Here is a 19,852-nt window from a genome sequence, read left to right as displayed (position 1 = left end):
CCCTGGCATAGTGTCTTGTGGGAGCAGAGGGGGAGTTGTAAGGCCCTGCTGGGGTTACATTGGCAAGTTCTGGAATTGCTAGGGGTAAGGATGGTTAGCTGGTATCCTGAGGCTTTTTCAGGACTGTTTCTAGCCCTGGTGGGAGAGGACCCCAAAGCCCAAACGGATGTGGCCCAGGTCTCTCTATTGGGGTTCCCCAAATCCCCTTCTAGAACTTTGGGAGCTCCAATGACCAGAAGTCCCACCTGCCCCCACTCTAGCCCCACGGGGGACGGATGCCAGGAGTGGGGTTCACTGGTGGGCAACCTCCAGCACAGCCAACCCGTGTCTTGGGTCCCCAGTCACTGTGGTGCTGACACCGCGGCGCCCAGAATGCATCTGAGGGGTGGATGGACAGATGCCCTCAGCCTCTCAGGTGTGGGTGCAGAACACTTAGTGCTCCCCACTTAGTCCTCTCCCCTCATTCTTCTGTCTGCAGAAAGGAGATTGCCCATCTTGAGAGCTGGTCCAGCCCTGAGCGGCCTCCAGGGAGGCCCTGTGGGAGGTGGAGTGCCCTGTACAGGAAGGAGGCCATGAACGTATGAAATACTTGCAGAACGAAAAATGAATCAAGTGAGGAGGACTTCTGCCTCTCCTGTCTTTGGGTGTTTATGCCCTGGGCGTTGCTTAGCGCCCGTGCTAAGGGGATTGCACGGAAGATGTGGCATTGTGGCTGAACCTTAAAGGATGGAGCAGGTTTAGGGGAGTGGGTGTGGGTCACGCATCACGGGAAGGCCATCCTAGGTGAGGTGTCTGTGTGAGCAAAGACATGGCAGCATGCAAGCGGGCACTTGTGACGGGGACAGCCAGGCTGTGACACGGGAGGGTAAAGGGAGCCGAGGGTGGCTTCAGATCTGAGGGCCTCGAGTGTCACCTAAAGTAGTTTCTACAGTGGAGTCCTGTTGAGGCAAAATGAACAAACCTTTAGAAACTCTAAAAGTAAGAGAGAGGGGGCGTCTAGGTGGCTCAGTTGGTTGAGCGTTGAGCGTCCGACTTCGGCTCAGGTCATGATCTCGCGGCTCGTGGGTTCGAGCCCCGCGTCGGGCTCTGTGCTGACAGCTCGGAGCCTGGAGCCTGCCTGCTTCAGATTCTGTCTCCCTCTCTCTCTGCCCCTCCCTGCTCATGCTCTCTCTCTCTCTCTCTCTCAAAAATAAGTAAACATTCAAAAAAAATGATGCAGGGCTCGAACTTACAAACCATGAGATAATGACCTGAGCCAAAGTCAGATGCTTAACACCCAGGCACTCCAATAGGAATGTGACTCTTGATCTCGGGCTTATGAGTTCAAGCTCCATATTGGGCATAGAGATTACTTAAAAATAAAATCTGAAAAGAAAACTGTCTTAAGCCTAGTTGTCCGTAAGTTTGGGCACTGAGACAGTAGTTGAACATTTATATAAGTTACAGGAATCTTTGGCAATTTTCCACAGATTGGGAGAGCTGTACATTCTGGGTTTCTGCAGTTAGTAAAGAAGACCATTGATTCATAGTTACCTCAGAATCTTCTGGATTCTATGGCAAAGTTAGATTTGGAAGGTGGCTAAATCCACCAAGTCACTCCTAAATGAGAGTCACTGGTAGATAACCGCCCCCCCCCTTTTTTTTTATTTTGTCTTGAGCCATTCCATCCACTAAAATGTGGTTTGTGAGCACGTTGGATGTTTTGGCATGTTGGACAAGCTAAACTAAGCTCCTCCTGTTGTATGTAGCTGGGAGCTTTCATTGGCAATTGATAAATTGCCACCTAAGTTTATAGAAATGCAAGGGTCTATCCACTGAGTGTTATATATAATGCAGGTTACATTTGAGTCAGATGGTACTTCTGGAGAGGTTTTTCCTAATGGAGGCCCCTCATAGTGTATAAACACCAGAAAGAAAAAGAATATTAGAACCTGTCCAAGAGGTCATGAACATTTTAGCCAAGTTCCCGTCGGAATGAGGTACCAGGGACGTATTTGACATTATGTTAGTTACATTAGCGAGTAACCAGGATGTAATAAAGGCGGAGATGAAAGCCAACAAGTGGGTTTACTGTCTTCTAATACTACAGTTTAAAAGGAAAGAAGCATAGAAACACAGGCCTGGTCCTGAATCTTGGGAGAGCAGCCTACCCTGATGCCATCTACTTCTGATCCTGGCTTGTGGTTCGGACGGCTCTGATGATCTTTGCGTGGCCCACTGGGCAATGGGCACAATGATTGCCTACGCATGAGCTATTGTAGCGATCTTTACATCCGGTTCAGTTTGCAGGGCTTCAGGAAAAAAGGGCAGTTTTAGTTCTCAAATGATTCCGGGTCAGAAAGACCCGGGGGAGAAAAATCAAAATGTTAGCTTGGAGAGGAGGATGTTAGCCAGGCATTGGAGGACACTAGAAGAAATCAGGATCGAGTGTAGTTTATAACGAGTAGTATTGAAATCTAATATCTAACACAAAGGTGTGTTACTGAAACGTCTTTTTTCTACAGTCACCCTGATTTTTACCAAAAATAGCCTTAAGACGAATTTGTTTGTAAAGCAAGTCTAGTTTTAACACATTTGGCCTCATTATGTTCATAAGCACTATTGATTAGTCATGTAAGTTTTTTTTAAAGTTTGTTTAGAGAGAAAGAGAGAGTGTGTGCACGAGGGAGGGGCAGAGAGAGAGGAAGAGTAAAAGAATCCCAAGCGCTGATAGCGCCCGATCCCATGAACTGTAAGGTCATGACCTGGGCCGAAATCAAGAGTCAGACACTTAACCTACTGAGCCACCCACGTGCCTCGGTCATGTAAGTTCACTGTAATCCGCTTTGTGCAACTTTTTCTAAGGAATTTTGGATTGAACTTTTAATAGCCTCTCAAGGCCAGAAGCCAAATCAAATACTTGCTGTCAGATTTTCCTGCAGTACCTATAGATTTGAGTATATTCCTCTTCTCAAGGTCCCCCAAATCTTCTGAGGTTCCTGCACCTGCCAGGAAGTGACATTCTTTACTTACCTGGTAAGGCTGCTGGGAACACTGTAAGCAAGTATCAGGCCAACATTTCCAAGGGGCTCCATTGGCTTCATAAAGTCCACCTTAGTTCCTTCAAGCTGTCCTTTTTGTTCATATTTTGTTCTAAGCCTTCTCTCCAAATAGCCAGTCTCATTTTAGGACACCTTTTTTTTTTCCTTCATGAAAATGTATTCCCATTCCTCACACCTTTCTTATCAACAACACATCTTAAGCTCCTTGCATTCCGAGTTGCTTTCCTTATCATTTCCCAGCAGTCCTAATTGCATTTATCAGAACTTTCACCTTTAGAAACCTCAGACTCCAGTGAAGGCTAAGTGGTGACTGATGGCGAACTGTCTGTTCCACCAGAAGTCTTCAGATTGGAAATCTGTGGACACATTTCATCATTTCTAGAAACGTGTGTTGTTTTTCTCAGAGGACAACTTTCAGTGAAGCACAGAGCACATTTACCAACAGATCCAAGTATCTTGAGTTTCTCTGCAGTCAGAAGCCCAAAGCAGGCAAACCTACATTCAGGAATCAGTGCTTTAGTGTTCTCTCTTATTTGGAAAACACTTAGATATCCAGTGAATTCAACCCAGCTTATCATTTAACTTAGCAACACTTCGAAGTTTCAGGTTACCAAAGATTTTGAAAGCTATAAGCCTTTTTATTTATGCAACTTATTTTTAAAATTAATTAATTTATTTGTAAGCGCTCTCTATACCCAACGCGTGGCTCAAACTCATGACCCTGAGCTCAAGAGCTCAAGAGTCATGTGCTCTTCCAACTGAGCCAGCCAGGCACCCCTCAACCTGTTTATTTTTAACAGTTACCCATGAAAACTTCATGAGACGACGAAATTAACCATCATTTTAAGTCATTTTCTGCTGACCGATTGCAACAGATAAAACATGAAGGTAACCAGTAAACTCAGTTAGAATAGGAGTTGGTTATCTGTATTGTATTCGATGTTGGTAACTCCAAAAGACATATGTATTTTAGTTGAACCTACAAACTGAAGCTAGTTTTAATACTGGATCTTTTCCCAGATCCAATGAATTTGAAAAACATTTGCATCAGCCTCCATCTTTCTGAGTTTTAGAATGCCCCGTTCTTATAAGCGCTTGCCTTTTAACCAATTAGATAGAGCCCTTTTACCAATTAATTTTAGCAGTGCCATCTGAAGGTAGAAAAAAATCTCTCCCATTTATAACACACACGCACAAACGAGATGCGAACAAAATGTAGCCTTTGTTTCATTAATATTTGTGGAGAGGACATCAAAGGCCCGATTTCCAGATACCTCCCTTTTACAAAAACAAATCTCATTGCAAGATAGCATTATAATTTATAGATCCATTAGTTAGTTATTTCTCTTTTTTCAGTGAGAACACGACCAGTTCTGTCCAAAGATGCCAAGAGCTGCACCAACAAACAACCAGATGAAGCCCAGAGGGCCTCAGTGGGCATTGGTTCCCCCCAAAAGCCAGGAGCTTCACCGAGTGACCTGAACGCCTTTCGTTTTGGGTTGCTTAGTCTTAACAGCCGGCTCTCTCTAATTGTGCTTGCTAGAAAACTAGTTTAGACATGTCAGAAGAACCTTGTTTGGACCATCTGAACCTCAGGTTATCCAAAGTTACATTTTCCCATTTAAGTAAGCACTTGCATGTGGAGGCTCCCTAAGTGTTGCACCTACAGCCCGCTGGGGTTCCTGTGAGTGGTGGTTGGTTTTCCGGGAGCTGTTCCGCTTTTGAAGCGTGACTCCCCCATTCACTTTAGTTTCAGTTTGGGAATAAGGCTTGAGAAAAATCTAAGGATATTAAGTGTGGTGGATCGAGAGGGTGGTGCTTGTGAACGTCACTTTCAAAGGGGCATGATACTCTCTATTATGTGTCTCAGTCTCTCCCAGCAAGGCCTAAGACCACCGAGGGGGCTCAAAGCGTTGGAGTGTGTGTTGGAGTCCTTATGTGTGTGTCCCCGGACAAGCCAATTGTTAATTACTTTATGCGATGGGGAATTCCTATAGAACTGCTACACATCTCAAAGAATATCCTCAGACACTTTCCCCTAGGCTTTCAGTCACCGGAAAGCAGCATTTGGCCAGAAGGAGCAAGGGTCCCGTCTCTTCAGAGCTGAGTGGTTCAGTCTCTCGTATTTCTAGCCAGAAAATTGACTCAAGCCTTACATTAATAACATCAATTAGAACAATGGCAATTTAAAACAACCACCCCATCCACTCCAGCCACTCTAGGTTATTCCCACCTAAAGAACATTACCAGTAACCCTCAACAGCTCAAATGAAAGTCAGGACCATTAATGTGAGGAGGTCTGGATACCAGGAGAACTCACAGATTCCCCTGTGAGGTGCCCTGAAGTCAGAGGGGCGCAAGGGGCCCTTGCTGGTGCTGAGCGCACAATTCCACGGCACCCCCAGGTGACCTTGGGCACCTCGCTCTGCTATCCCGCCGTCTACGCCAGGAAATGTGGACACAAAATGACCAAGCCTTTAGAATCTCTAAAAGTAAGAGAGAGGGTTTTATTCCAGCCAAGTTAGGACAGCTGCCCGGGAAACATGCTCTTTACAGGGAAGAAAGTGCTCTGGAGAATGAACAGTTTCTACGGGGTCATGTAGTTTTTACATCTTGGAAAAGCTCCAAAGATTACAGATTAACATATAGGCAGGGATTACGAGTTTTAAAGGAATGCAGGGAGTAGAGGCACTGATCACTATCTCAAGGTCAGGATGGTTTTTCTTTTTAGGCTACTCATTTACAAAGCAGATGTACAGTGCACGCGTGGTGGGCAATGAATCAAGCTTTTCAACAAAGTTTATATACAGTCGTGTTGACTGAGAAAGAAAGCTAAAGTGGCTTCCCTTGTATATCAGACCTTTAGACCGTTTTTCCCTCATCACTAGCTATGCAGGGGTTAGGTTCTCAAGACAGCCTAAGAATGAAAATCACCTAGAGTCAAAATGATCCACGAATAACGATGAGCCCACACTTACTTAATGCCCACGGTGTGCTAGACTGTCTCTGATATATGTCTTGTCCAGTCCTCCCTGTGAGCCTGTGATCTGTTCACCACTCAGCCTTGTGAGGTGGCTGCTATTATCCCTGATGTTCAGAGAAAGAAACTGGCACAGAAGGGCTAAGCAGCAGCTCCACGGGAGGGGATTTGAACCCAAGCACTCCAACTGCCGAGTTCACGTTCTTGCCCCTGTGTTAACCAACAGCATGGGATAGACTGTTTTGACGGCTGGGAATCCGGGGAAGTCACCGGCTGTGGACAGCAGACCCATGTTTTACGGAGACACGTGCCTTCAGATGCAAGAGTCACGCTCGGCATCTGCGGTCAGTACATTAAATGGGACCTGAGTGCCTCTGCTGTACTTGATCTGGTAGTTTCTGAGCAGGGAGTCACATGGTCCAGGTAAGGTTCGGGAGGGTCACCGCTGGGTCCAAGACAGATGTGTGAGCTGCAGGAGGGAAACCAGGGAACGGCACCTTCTGTGTGCCGGGCCTGTGCTGGTGTGGCTTTGTCCTGAGTTGGGACCGGGGGGTAGGAGACCTGCACAGAAGGCTGTGGGAGCGGGTGCGCAGCTGATTGGTTGTGGGAGCGTGCAGTTTGAAGCCTGGTCATGCCTTAACAGAAATAGGGAGGTCTAGGCTGTTTGGAGGTGGATAAAGGGTTTCTGATGAGTTTGGGGGTCCCCCACCCCTGAAGAGGTGCACAGCAAGGGGACTGGAAATATTAGCACGACCATCTAGAAATGAAGATTTCTGTGGAGCCTGGGAGCAACCCTGTCTGTCTCAGCCCCCACCCTAATTCTGGGGTCCCTCGCAGCCCTCAGAGCATCCTTCACCTCTCCTTCCAGCGTAGAGCCACCGACACCTGACTGCCCTAGTGTCACTGGCGCTTGAAGTAGGCTTTTTTTGAAGGTGAAGAGAAATATCAAAATCACTTGGATAACGCGCGACTTCAAAAAATACCTGTTGGCAGAAGACTTAAAAAGTTCTGCCTCGGGGCGCCTGGGTGGCTCAGTCGGTTGAGCGTCCGACTTCAGCTCAGGTCACGATCTCGAGGTCCGTGAGTTCGAGCCCCGCGTCTGGCTCTGGGCTGATTGCTCGGAGCCTGGAGCCTGCTTCGGATTCTGTGTCTCCCTCTCTCTCTGCCCCTCCCCCGTTCATGCTCTGTCTCTCTCTGTCTCAAAAATAAATAAACGTTAAAAAAAAAAAAAAGTTCTGCCTCAGAGAGATAACCAAATAGAACCTTCTGTGGCATCAAGAGCTTGTGTCGCTCAAGTAGGAAAGCGTTAGCGCCCTGGTTGTTCAGCGAGACTGAGGAGTTTATGGAAATCAAATGTTTCCAGAAACGCGGCCGTGGCTCTGGCTGATGAGGCAGCCAGGGACACAGCATACCCTGGAGGGGCCTGGCCCTGGAGCTCCGACAAACCCCGGGGCTGCAAATGTGGTGACTGGCTGAAACGAGTGATCTCTGCCTTCCTTTACAGGTTAGGAAATTGTGGTTTGTTCCGAGAGACCAGTGTGGCAGAAGGTCATTATCTTTGGAGGTGAGGTTGAATTCAATAGCCTTTTCACCAGCATCCGCCTCATCCTGGTTGAATGTGTTTCTCTAAGACACACGTTTTTGTCGTGCGCCAATTTATCCCCAGGATTCCTTATTCTGTCAGGTCGGTTTCGGCACACCTTTACTCACTGTGTGCTGTGCCTGTCTATGTAACGCGCTGCAGAGGAGGGAAGGTGAGGGAGGAGGAGGGAGCTAACGACTGAGCTCTGGCAGGTGTCCCATCAGACCGTGCCCTTGCCTGTGTTTCTGCCAGGCTGTCCTTTGCCCAGCTCTTTGCATCATGCCCTGCTCCTTCTTATTCTCGTCTCCGCTGAGCGTCGCCTCCTCTGAGAAGCCCTCCCTGACCACCCTAGGAAGTAGTCTTTGTCTCAATTACCTGGTCTGCCATTACACCATTTTCTTTTCCTGAGAGCAGTTTTCCTGCTTGACATGGTCGCAGGTATCTGTCTGTATTTACTGCTCCTCTCCCCACACGAGAGTGTAAGCTCGGGGCAGTCAGGGACTCTGTCTTGCTCACCACCATATCCTCAGACAGTGTGAGCGTGTACCAGATACTGAGGAGGTATTTGTCAAATGAATGACTGCATCTGATCTCCTCAACGGCTCTGGCCAGGCGGTGTTTTCACGTCACTCATAGAAGGGGAAAGTGAGGCTCTGTGAGCAGCACTGGTTTGCCTGGAGTTTCACAGCCAGCAAGTCTTGTCCTGGAGTGTGCACTTGAGTCTGTTGGCCTCCCAGGCCCTCTGTAATATGCCACCCCGCCTCTGTGGGACCCGATCCCTGCCCTCAGGGAGCTCTCCGCCTCGCCAGAAAGGGTGAGACAAACGGGTTACTAACTCTCACGTAAGACACAGACACGCAGAGCAGGCATCTGGATGGAGGGGCAGACACGTGACGGACAGGGGCCGGGGTGGGCTCGAGGCCAGAAGCTGAAGCTCACTTGAAGACATGAGCAGAGGTTTCGTGGAAAGGCAGCCTGCAAACAAAGCCTTGTAATAGGGTATTAGTGAGAGAGGTTTTTGAGGCTAAGGGAATAGGGCCAGGAAAAACACAGAGGTGGGAAAGTAAAGAGAGTTTGTAGGGAACAGTGAGCAGTCTGGCTTGGCTAGAGGGTGGGAACTTCGAGGAGTTGTATGAGGAGCTTCTGGAAAGGGAGGTCGGACCCAGATCCTTCGGTGGGAATGCCAGGTGGCAGAGGGTGGGTTCCACTTGTGGGGCATGGGGGTCCTGAAGGTTCTTGACTGGGAAGAGGTATTTGGGTGATGGGGATGGAAGCCTGGGGCAGGGCGCAGAGCCAGGGAAAGGGGCTCCTTAGCAAAGGAACAGCCGTGATCATCGTCAAGGTGGATTCCAGGGTTCAAGGCTGATTTCAGGCAACGGTAAGACCTTATTAGTTGGACTCATTACATCTTGGCCGCAGAGGGCATGGTTCTTGCTGTGAACACAAACATTAGGACAGATACTAGCTCACCGTTTACTGCATTCCCCAAAAGGGCCTCGGACCCCCATTTTACAAAGGGAGAATCCCAAGGCAAAGCTTTCTCGGTGGTGAAGGGTATAGTTAAGTTCAGAAGTGTTTGCCCAGCTCAGTGCCAGGCCCGAGGGGTTGTCAACATACCTCTCCTGTCAAGTTCACCTCACATGGGTCCCAGATACAAGTCTGCAGATGTTTACCAGTTGGGAGAGGATGATCCAGGACAAGCACTAAGGCAGGTGTCCTGAAGTTAGAGGTGAGGCATCCTTCCTGGGGGAGGTAGGGCTGGCCAGCCCAAGGATTTGTGGGGGCAGAGGAGAGAGGGAAGGGTGTTCCGGACTGTGGGAATGGCACGAATGAAGCCCAGGTAGTGAGCGAGCTCCGCGACTGGCAGGTGGGTGAGGCAGGGTGTGCAGGCTGGAGGAGAGAGGGAAGGGTGTTCCGGACTGTGGGAATGGCACGAATGAAGCCCAGGTAGTGAGCGAGCTCCGCGACTGGCAGGTGGGTGAGGCAGGGTGTGCAGGCTGGAGGACAGGCACTGGTGTTTGACAGAGTCAGATGCTGAGCACAGATGCTGTTTCGAGGTGTTTGCTGCCCTTCCCTGAGTCCATTCATCCAGCCTGTGACTTCAAGAAGCCCAGTTACCGCTCAGAGAACTCATTCCTTACAGGGTGGATTCCTCATCGTCTCAAACCCTGAGCGATTGTTTGGGGGAGGAAAGGTGAAAATTCAAGGTAGTCAGTAACCATGCAGCTCTATTGTCGTGCAGTCCTGTTGTGCCCTGGGCCCTGCCTTTGTGGGTAAGTGCAGTCTCCCCACTGTCCACCACAGCCCCCTCACCATCTGCCCTGCTCAGAAGTGGGCTCCGGGCGAGCCGAGTTGTCTGGAGTCTCACCACCCCCAGAGATGTCCACCTGTACGTGTGTGCTCCTGCCCTGTGGCCAGCGCCTCAGCCGTGGCAGGGGTACCACTGTGTCAGACCCAAGGCTTCTGTGCCCGGCAAGTCAGACCAGGGAAATGTCTTCTGGGACGTGCACTGGCCCCTACTGTGGATGAGGCACTGGGCTGGGCGCTGCGGGTGTTGGGGACGATGGGAGGGCGCTAAGGACACTATTTTTGCCAGCAAGAAACAAGCGTGCACCTCCCTTCGACCGTGTTGCAGGTGACCTTCACAGTCCTTGCCATGTCGGAGGGCCAGCTGTCCTCTTCCGTAGGTGGAATAACGTGGTCGACTCTGAAGTTGGGCTGCCCTGATTGGAAACCTCGCTCTGCCACTTGTGTGACCTTGGGCAAGTTACTTGATCTCTGTGATCAAGTTAAGTCTGATCTCAGTTAAGTTTCAGTGTTCTCGTCTCTAAAAGGTCCTCACTTTGTAGAGTTGTAAGGATGAAAATTATGTTATCCCAGTACACGTTGGAATGGAGGCCAGCATATACTCAGTGCTATAAAAGTATTAGTCATGATTATATTACTTAACGTTTTTCTTTAAAGGAAATTAGCTTAATACAATTTTAAAAAGGCCTCTATATCATTACTACAAATGGAAAATCAATATAATTTCTCATAAATAGTTGATAACCATAAAAATAAATATGAAAACAAAATGCCATTACGAAATCTTAGGTATATGTGTTGGCTCACATCTGCTCCTTCGTTGAAAAGGGGGTAAAGCAGGGGTGCCTGGGTGGCTCAGTCGGTTGGATCCGTGTCTGACTCGATTTCGGCTCAGGTCGTGATCTCACAGTTCATGAGATCAAGCCCCACGTCGGGTTCTACGCTGACAGTGTGGAGCCTGCTTGGGATTCTCTCCCTCTCTCTCTGCCCCTCCCCCCCCCAATAAAATTTTAAATAAGTTCTAAATAAAGTTAAAAAAATAAATAAAAACAAATAAAATGAAAAAGGGGGAAAGCAAAGATGAAAGGGGTGATGAGCAGCTCTGGACTGAGAGTTTGAAATAGGAAATTTCACCACCTGGCTCATTGTCGTTTGTATTGTGATTACCATCCAAGTCCTGGTTCTCAAAGAAACAATATCAGCATCGCCAAGAAGTTCATTAGAAATGCAGATTCCTAGGGCCCACCCCAGACCCACAGATTCAGGACAAGACCTCCAGGTGATTCATGGGTACACTGTTTTCAGAAGTCTGGTCTGTAGTCACCAATTTTGTGTGTTCCACACATGGAGAGAAACGAGCCAAGTTCATTCTTTGTATTTTACACATGAGGAGCTTAAGGTTCAAGTGACCTGCCCGAGGTGACTTGATAAGGGCAGCGGCATATCAGAATCCAGGTCTCCAGACTCACTCTGGAGGGCAACATCCTCAGAGGAAGTCAAGCTCCACCCCATCTTTACTTATTGTGTGACCCTGAACAAACTCTTAACCTCTCTGAGCCTTAGTTTCCTTATCTGCAAAAGGAAACTGATAACAACGGCCTCCCTCAGAGGTGGTTCTCGGGATTGTCCAGAGAGGGTGCTCAGTCGGTGTTGGCCGCTGCTATCTTTGCAGAAGACTTCAGGGCCTGTCCAGCCCTTCTCCAGGGCCTGGCTCAGTGTGTGGCCTCTGCTTGGGCCGGGTATGGTTGCTTCAGAGGTGTTGGTGACCACACCGTAGGCATCACTGTGACTGCTGTTTCTATTCCCTTTTGTCTCAACATGTTGGCAGTGAGTTATCTATTAAATTAAAACAATTTAATATCTCAGACGGTTACTGTGTGTCATTTGGTTGTATTCTGTGTGGGATTTATTTGCTTCTGATTTTAATTAAATATAGGTCTTTGTTGATTGGCTCGCTTGCCAGGAAGACGAGGGGTTGTTTTGGCAAGTCCCAGGCCCTGCAGCACCGTGCACGGTTGTCTCCTTGTTGTGAGGCTGTTCCAGCAGGGGACGGCCAGGCCTCCCTCCTGCGGCTGGGCACAGGCTGAAGCCCATGCTTGTAACGGATTCCCACATAGAAGCGGTGTCTGCATGCCCGCGGCAGCGCCTCCTGTCCCTTGAGCGAGGCCACCTGCCGCCCTCCGCGCTGAGCCCCTCGAGGACATTTTATTTCCTGCTCAGAACAACCCTATTAGTTAGTTGGGTTGTCTTGTTCCCATTTTTTCTTAACTGAGGAATAATTCATATTTGTCAAACCCTCCATTTTAAAGGGCAACATTCTGTTTTTTTGATCAGATTCACCATCACCCCCAAAAGAAACCCTGTACCCGTTAAGTGGTCATTCCCTGTTTTTCCCCTCTCCCCGCCAGCCCCTGACGGTCTACTTCCTGTTTTGATGGATTCGCATATTCTCGACATTTTACAGCAATGGAATGATACAGTATGTGGCCTTTTGTGACTGGTTTCTTTTACGCAGCCTGCCGTTTTCAAGGTTCATCTGTGTCCTGTCAGTACTTTGTCCCTTTTTAGGGCCAAGTGATGTTGCGTTGTCTGGAGATAGCACATCTTGTCCATCCTTTGCTCCATTGATAGACGTTTGAGCTATTTCTGCTTTCTGGCTACTGTGAATAATGCTGCTGTGAATGTGCACATACAGGTTTTTGCATGAATTTTGTTCTCATTTTATTGAAAGGGAAACTGAGGCAGGGGTTAAGTAACTTGCCTGAGATCTCATGGCAGAAAAGACCCAGTAGAGGAAAGCCTTGCTTTGGATCCTGAGGAAGAGTGAGCTCTCAGGCCTCCCCTGCGGCCACCTCTTCCTTTTTAGGCTCTCGTGGGGCTAGAGCGTGTTCTGATGGTTGGTGTGATGGCTTCCGGCGGGGGGGGGGGGGGGGGGGGACCAGAGGTTCACCCTGCGCTCGTGTTAAGGCTGGGGCTTCTGCAGTCGTCGGTGAGGAAGTACCTCTGAGATCTGGGTTCCCGTGTGTGCAGCGTCTTGCAGCCCCCGTCCCCTGGTCCCCCTCAGGACCATCTCCCCTGACTCGGCGTTCTTAGTACTTGAGGGAAGACGTTCCCATGGGTAGCTGGATGCTAAGGATGTCACTCTCTTTAAATTGAGGATATTAGTAAGAAGTAATGAGTGCTTGTTATAAAAATATCACACAACGTGGAGATCTATAAAGTAGGAAATAAAAGAAACAACTCCCCCAAACCCATAGCCACGTTCAAATTAAATGGTTTGCCCACGTCCCAGAAGATGCCATGCCCGCTTCCCCCTTATCCTGAAGTGCCTTTCGGCTCTTCTCTGGCTACCGGCCAGGGCCCAGCATAAACGCTGTTGTGCTGGAACTTTCTGGACTTCTGCGGTCCTCTGTGATCTCCTCCTCCTGTGACCTTTTCTCTCCAGGGGGCATGACACAGGGAAAGACTAGAGATCAGGAGTTGAACAGCAGCAGAATCCCTGCACCTGAGAGTCGTCTGTGGAGAAGGGGGTTTGTGAAGAGAGAGTAGTGCCAGGCCTCCTTTCTCAAACCTTCCAGAGCTAGTTAGCTCGGTAAACACCATGCACAGGTAACTGTTAAAATCCCGGCAGATTGTGTGCAGTGGGGCGCCGGTGCCTGTCCTTGATGACTGGTGTGTTTTGCTGGCCCTTGGTGTCCTGCACCCCCCAGCCCTGGAGACCAAGTGGCATTTCAGGGACCGGCAGCCGAGTCACGGAGGCCCGGCCGTCTGTGGTTTTGCTTCTTGTTCCAGTATGCCGGCCCCCACCCCTGGCTCCTGAGCATACCTGGAGGTGCTGAGAGTTTGGTCTTCTGGAAGGGGTGCAGGCACCGGTCTACTTTTTCATTTTCGTGTTCCAGAAAAATCTTTTTTTCTCCATCAGCCTCTTGGACGAGAGCCCCATGCCGCACTGGGCCTCTGTTCTGATGCCCTCACACGATCCCACGTCTTGTGCTGTTAAACTGAACTCTCTCAGGGCAGGGGAGCTGGACAGCCTGGCTTAGAGCTGTGGTTCTTCTCTTTATGCATTGTGCGTCAGTTTCCATGATGATAAAATGGGGATGAGCATAAGAATACCTATCTCGCGGGTTTTTAAATTAGAGTATGTCAGGTGCTTAGAAAAGTCTCAGGCTTAGGTGCACGGGTACATATGGTACATGGGAAGTACCATATGAGACAAGCTGTGATTAATAGGGCTCTTTGTTTCCAGGACTGTCTTCTGACCATGGTAGGGAGAGTAAGCATAGTATCGTAGTATAGTGTATAGTAATGTGTCGTGGAAAGACCGTGAGCTTTGGGGTTGGGTTACTCTGGATTCTAATTCCGGCTCTGTACTCGTGGGCATGGGTAACCAACTTCAGCAAGCCTCAGTTCTCCCCACTGCAGTGCACATTCTAGCATGTTCTAAGGCAGACAGTTCAGAAACATTTGATTGCAGCTTGCAGCCTGTCCTTTTTGACAGGAGCATTGGCCCAAGGGCCACTGTTTAGTAAAATCGTGGAGCCACAGAATGTCAGCCCGGCTGAAATGCCCCAAATCTCATAGTTCCAACTTTCCTTTTACAGAGAGGAGACAGGGCCCTTGGAGAAGCTGTTTCTCTCGGACTCCGTGGCTGAAAGCAGAGGGGCTGGGGCGAGAACGGGGGCCTCCTGAGTCTAGCCCATGGCTTCTTCCTCACCAAGGGTTGCCTGTGCCTCTTTCAGAGCTGGAAACATGAACAAGGCCAGAGAGAAGAATGAAGACAGTGGCTGTGTTTTGAAATAGCCTGGTCTAGGGGAAGCAGGAGGCACACAGGGCAAACCTCAGCTCCCTACACAAGCCCCGGACCGGCCAGCTCTCACTAACCGTGAGTGACTGTCACTATTGCTACCACATTGTCCTTAGTCAGGGCCAGTAACCGCTGCTGGTGGGAGGCCTAGGCCCTCTGTGCCAGCAGTTCTCGGACAGGAGCGGGCATCAGAGTTGGAGGGCTTGTTCAACCACAGGTGGCCGGGACCTGCTCCTAGAGCTTCTGATCCTATAGGTCTGGGCTGGGATCTGAGAATGTGCCTTTCTGACAAGTTCTGGGGTGATGCTGTTTCCATAGGTCCAGGGATCCCACTCTGAGAACCACTGTGTTGACCTGGCCCTTGCTACTGAAAGTGGTCCTTGGACATGCCTGGTAGAAATGCAGAATCCCAGGCCCCATCCCAGACCTGCAGCAACAGCAGCCTTGCCTTAGCAGGTGCCCAGTAGTCTGTGTGCACATCGTGGTTTGAGAGGCAGTGGAATAGTGTGGAGTTCCCCACTGTGGCTGCAGAGTGGAATCACCAGGAGAGCTTTGGAACCCGCGGATTCCCAAGCCCCAGCTCATACGAATTAGGTCAGAGTCTCTGGGAGTGAGACTCGCACATCAAGAGTCTATAAAGCTCCCCAGGTGACTCCTGTATCGCCACGTCTGAAAACCACCAGCTAGAATCCACAGTGGCAGCCACGAGGGGTCTCAGGGATGATGGGTTCCAAAGGTGGCATGGGATGCAAACCAAAGGCATGAGAGCGACCCAGAGCAGCCTGCCTGCGGTCCCACGGCCGATAGTGACACATCCAGGCTCTGGATGTCAGATAATTCTTCTACTAGCTCTTTCAATTCTAAGTCCCCTTAGCACAGTTCATGTAGCTGCAGTGTACCAGTGTCCACAGGAATCCACCAGACCTTGGAAGATCGGTCTGCTCATTGGAAATACAGCCTCCGGTTGTATTTCAGAGCAGCCTTCTGTACTGAGAGTTCTCTGTTCTAGGCAGGCAGTGTGCGCGGTGGTCAGGGTCACGCACTGAAAGCCGGCTCTGCCACTTACTAGCCAAGACCTGTGGCTCTGCGCCCCAGACTCTTCCCCTAAAAACAGGGATGGTAATGATAGTGGCCACCATGGAGCTGGTTTGGAGATTAAGGGTTAATGTGACAATGCTGAGGTCAATGATTTGCACACAGGAAGCACTTTATAAATGTTAATTATTATCTCAGTAGCTGGGTGACCTTGGGTAAATCACATGACCTTGACCAATCCAGGCTTTTAACTTCTCTGTGACTCGGTTTCCTTCTCTGTTAAATAGAGGTAAGCAGCAGAATTATGAAGAGTAGATGAAATTGTGAATCTAAAGCCGTAAGCACAGTTTCCCGCACACGGTTGGCATCAATGAATAGTGGCTCCGGTCGTGTGTTACAGACTAAAACACTGCGCAGGAGTAAGTAAGTTCTGGTTGGGGCAGGCTCTGAGTTGGGCCAGTCCTGACTCTCTAGAGGGAGCATCTAAGGCCATGGGGATTGAAGGCTTCTGGGATATTTTTGCCTGGAGAAAAGCTTATAATGCCCTTTATCCTCCTTGATGTAAAGGATTGTCATGCCAAGGCAGATCGACTATGTGTGATCCAAGAGGACAGAGTAGCAGTTATCATGTAGTTCATGAGAGAACTTTCTGATAGTTAAAACTATTCTGTAGAAGGGAGAGTGAGCTCTCCATCACCAGAGGTATTCAAGGAGAACTTTAAGTCCTCTGGTGGAAACATTATGAGAATTTCAAGTCTGTGATTAGAAGCTACATTAGTGTTTCCCAGGTTTGCTTATTGGTAAGAATCATCTGGGAGCATTTATTAAAAACACAGATTCCCTGGGGCACCTGGGTGGTTCAGTCGGTTGAGTGTCCAACTTTGGCTCAGGTCATGAACTTGCAGTTCGTGAGTTTAAGCCCCACATCGGGCTCTGTGCTGATAGCTCAGAGCCTGGAGCCTGCTTCGGATTCTGTGTCTCCCTCTGTTCCTCCCCGGCTTGCACTCTGTCTCTCTGTCTCTCAAAAATAAATAAAGATTTAAAAATACACACACACACACACACACACACACACACACACACACACACACACACATACACACACACAGATTCCCTGCTGGTCATCCCAGATGAATTAAGCAGGCTAGTCCAGGACTAGCCCCTCCACATGATTCCTACTGGGAAGTTTGGAAAACATGGGCTAAATGACCTCCAGTCTCCTTCCAACTCTGAGATTCTTTGCAAAAGATTATGGGGAAACACATTCTGGGCGGGAATAGGTCACACCGGCCCCAGGTCTCCTCCTGTAGCTTTGGGAGTCCTGCTTCTTGGCCAGGCCATGGAGCCCATGGGCACACCAGCTTGAGTCCCTGACACTTGTTCCTTTGGGCCTGTACCTGGGTTGGCAGGGAGCGCCACCACCCTCTCTGCTCCCGCCCCCCTCCCACCCCTGAAGGGACCTGTCACCAGGCCCTGCTCTCAGCCCAGACTGCGCAGGGGTCAGAATCCTGTGTTTCTGAGAAACAACACGAATTTGTCCCAGCCCTCCTGGCTTCCTGCAGTAGGTTTTGTTTACTTGGATTTTGCTTCTTTTGCCCTGCTTCTGCCTACAGTTACTTTTCATAGGCATTCATTAGAATTAACAAGATAACCATTAAAGGTTAAACCACAGGAAGACCTGTGCCTTGTGACTGAAAGTTGCTTTATTAACACAAAGCACTGTCCTAATTAGAAGTTTAGGGAGATGCAGTTTGGCCTCCTTGCAATAATAATTACAATTATGAAGATAATTTTGTCTCGTGTTTATTACAGTGCCTTTCTGCAAGCTTCCCTATTCTCTGCTGCAGCTCAGGTATCAGCACTGGGGGAGGGCACCGGGGAAAGGCATGCTTGAACCCAGCTGCTGTCCAGATGCTGGTGTTGTCTCCTGTTGTTAGTCCCCCTGAGCTCCCGGTTGAGGTCTGTGGGCATGCACTCACCACCAAGTAGCATGAAGTGCTCCTATGCCAGAGCCTTCCCCTCTGAGGACTCGCTGAGCAAGAGTGAGGCTCCAGGAAGATATAGAACAAGGCAGGGCTCAAAGATGGGAGTCCCAGAGAATAAAAGGCCTCTGGGCCTTTGTTCATGCCTTTGCCCACACCTGGGTTGCCTTCCCTCTTTCCTCTCTGGCTCTCATAATCTCTCATCCATTAGCATCCAGCCTGAATCAAGGGTGACCAACTCTCCTGAATGGCCCGGACTGCAGAACGATCCCCCAGGATGCAGGGCTTTCAGTGCCAACATTGGGAATGTTCTGGGCAAACCAGGACAAGTTGGTCACCCTACTGGAATCTTCGCATTCACATTCTTTGTCCTTCAGTACCTTGCCAAAATGACCCTGGGCAATTTACTGTCAACACGGGCCTCACTTTCCACCTGTGAGGATAGCTCATGGTTGTTACGAGAATTTAATGAGTTCATATATGAGAAGTGCCTATTACGTTTCTGGCACATACTAAACACTCAGTGACGTTAGCTATGTTTGTTTGGTTGAGTTGAGTGAAAATGAGATCTGTGAGATCCCCTGGCCTCCATGTGGTTCGCGAATCCTCTGTGCGGTGAGTGCTTGATCATACCCCAGCATGTGGCACTCACTTCCTCACGTGGGAGCCTTTTCTTTACGACTGGTGCACTATTCCTGTACTGTCAGCTCTGAGGATTCATAGAGAATGGGACCCCCTTCTTGAAGACATCCCATGGCTTCCTGAGGATTACTCACCTGTGTCCAGTCTGGGTCTTCTCTTTCCTGGGTGGGGTACCCCCTCCCTTAGGTGAGACCTGACTCCTAGCCATATGCTTGCTGTGTTCTCTGGGCCAGCTAAGGACGCTTTTCTCTACTGCAGACATGTGTAGCGGGGATAGATGGTGCCCATCCTCTGAATTAGACCTGAGATGAATTTCCTGAGAACAAAAGATGACTGGCCTCTGTCCCCAGAATCACAGGCTCTGAACTACAAAGATTTCTTTTAGGGAAGGCCCCGGTTTCCCTTTGAGATGCTCTGCATAGACTCCCCTTTCTTTGGCTCAGCCTACAGGCAGGTACCTAGGTACTTCTTAACTCAAGGGGGTAGGATAGTAGATTGGTTAGGACCCAGGGCTTCTGGAACAGCCTAACTATCCAAATCTTACTCCCCTGGGGTACCTGGGTGGCTCAGTAGGTTGGACATCCAAGTCTTGATTTAGGCTCAGGTCATGATCTCACGGTTCATGAGATCGAGCCCCGTATCGGGCCCTGCACTGACAGCATGGAGTCTGCTTGGGATTCTCTCTCTCCTCTCCCTCTGCCCCTCCCCACTCGCTTTCTCTGTCTCTCTCAAAATAAATAAATAAACTTAAATCTTACTTCCCTTTTAGCTGTATGACCTTGGCCAAGTCACTTAATTGCAGTTTCCTCATGAATATAGAGAGGAGATAGTTCTTAGAGCCTAGCATGTGTGAAATAGTAAGCGGTACTATCTATGGTTATTGTTAGCCCCACCCCCAAGGAACGAACATGAAGTATATTGCTCCTTGTGCACGGATAGGAAGATGACTGGGCAAGGCTGAGATCTGCTTCAGCATGTCTGGGACCTGGATCTCCGTATGTTTTTCCCAGGGACCACAGAGAACTGTTCCCGAGATCGTGGACCTGTCCTCTCAGCAGGGATTAGAGTCCCCATGCAGTGTTAGTGGCTGGTGATGTGGCCTGGATGGGGCGGGCATGTTTGCACCAGCCACTGGTGGGCAGTTCTGCGGTCAGAGGTTGGATGGAACATCCCTGAGAACGAAAAAGATCCTAGGGAAGTCACTAGGTACAGTGCAGAGCACTGCCTGGCACACAGTAGGGCTATTTGGGAGAGTAAATGAAAGCAGCAGGTGTGGATATATTCCAGGCCCCCTTGGCACCCTTCAGATGTGGTGGCCATATGCTTCTGTGACTTCGGCTGGTTGTCCAGAGGAGGCTGCACAGGCCCGTGTTACTTGAATTGGAGACTGGAAAGGGGGTGTGAGGTTGGAATGGTGTGTGGGTAGCCCGGGTGGAGGAAGGAGGTTGTGGGACTGGACGTTTCTGGGCTGGATGT

General features: G+C 49.4%; 1 protein-coding gene across 7 annotated transcripts in view; it reads left to right on the top strand.

The window, feature by feature from the left end:
* Window positions 1-19,852, top strand: part of LRRC20 (leucine rich repeat containing 20) — a 117,808-nt gene that overhangs the window by 38,283 nt on the left and 59,673 nt on the right. The window contains exon 2 of one of the 7 annotated variants that reach the window (XM_047824854.1): window positions 14,653-14,795. The exons of 5 other annotated variants lie outside the window; for them this stretch is intronic. The gene's annotated coding sequence lies outside the window, so the exon portion shown is untranslated. Of the gene's footprint in view, window positions 1-6,325; window positions 6,366-14,652; window positions 14,796-19,852 lie in introns of those variants that run through there. One more of the 7 variants, XM_047824855.1, reaches the window with a different exon arrangement.

This window comes from Prionailurus viverrinus, chromosome D2 (assembly GCF_022837055.1).
Source record: "Prionailurus viverrinus isolate Anna chromosome D2, UM_Priviv_1.0, whole genome shotgun sequence".
Taxonomy (NCBI): Eukaryota; Metazoa; Chordata; class Mammalia; order Carnivora; family Felidae; genus Prionailurus; species Prionailurus viverrinus.
This window is presented reverse-complemented; position numbering and strand designations above follow the sequence as displayed.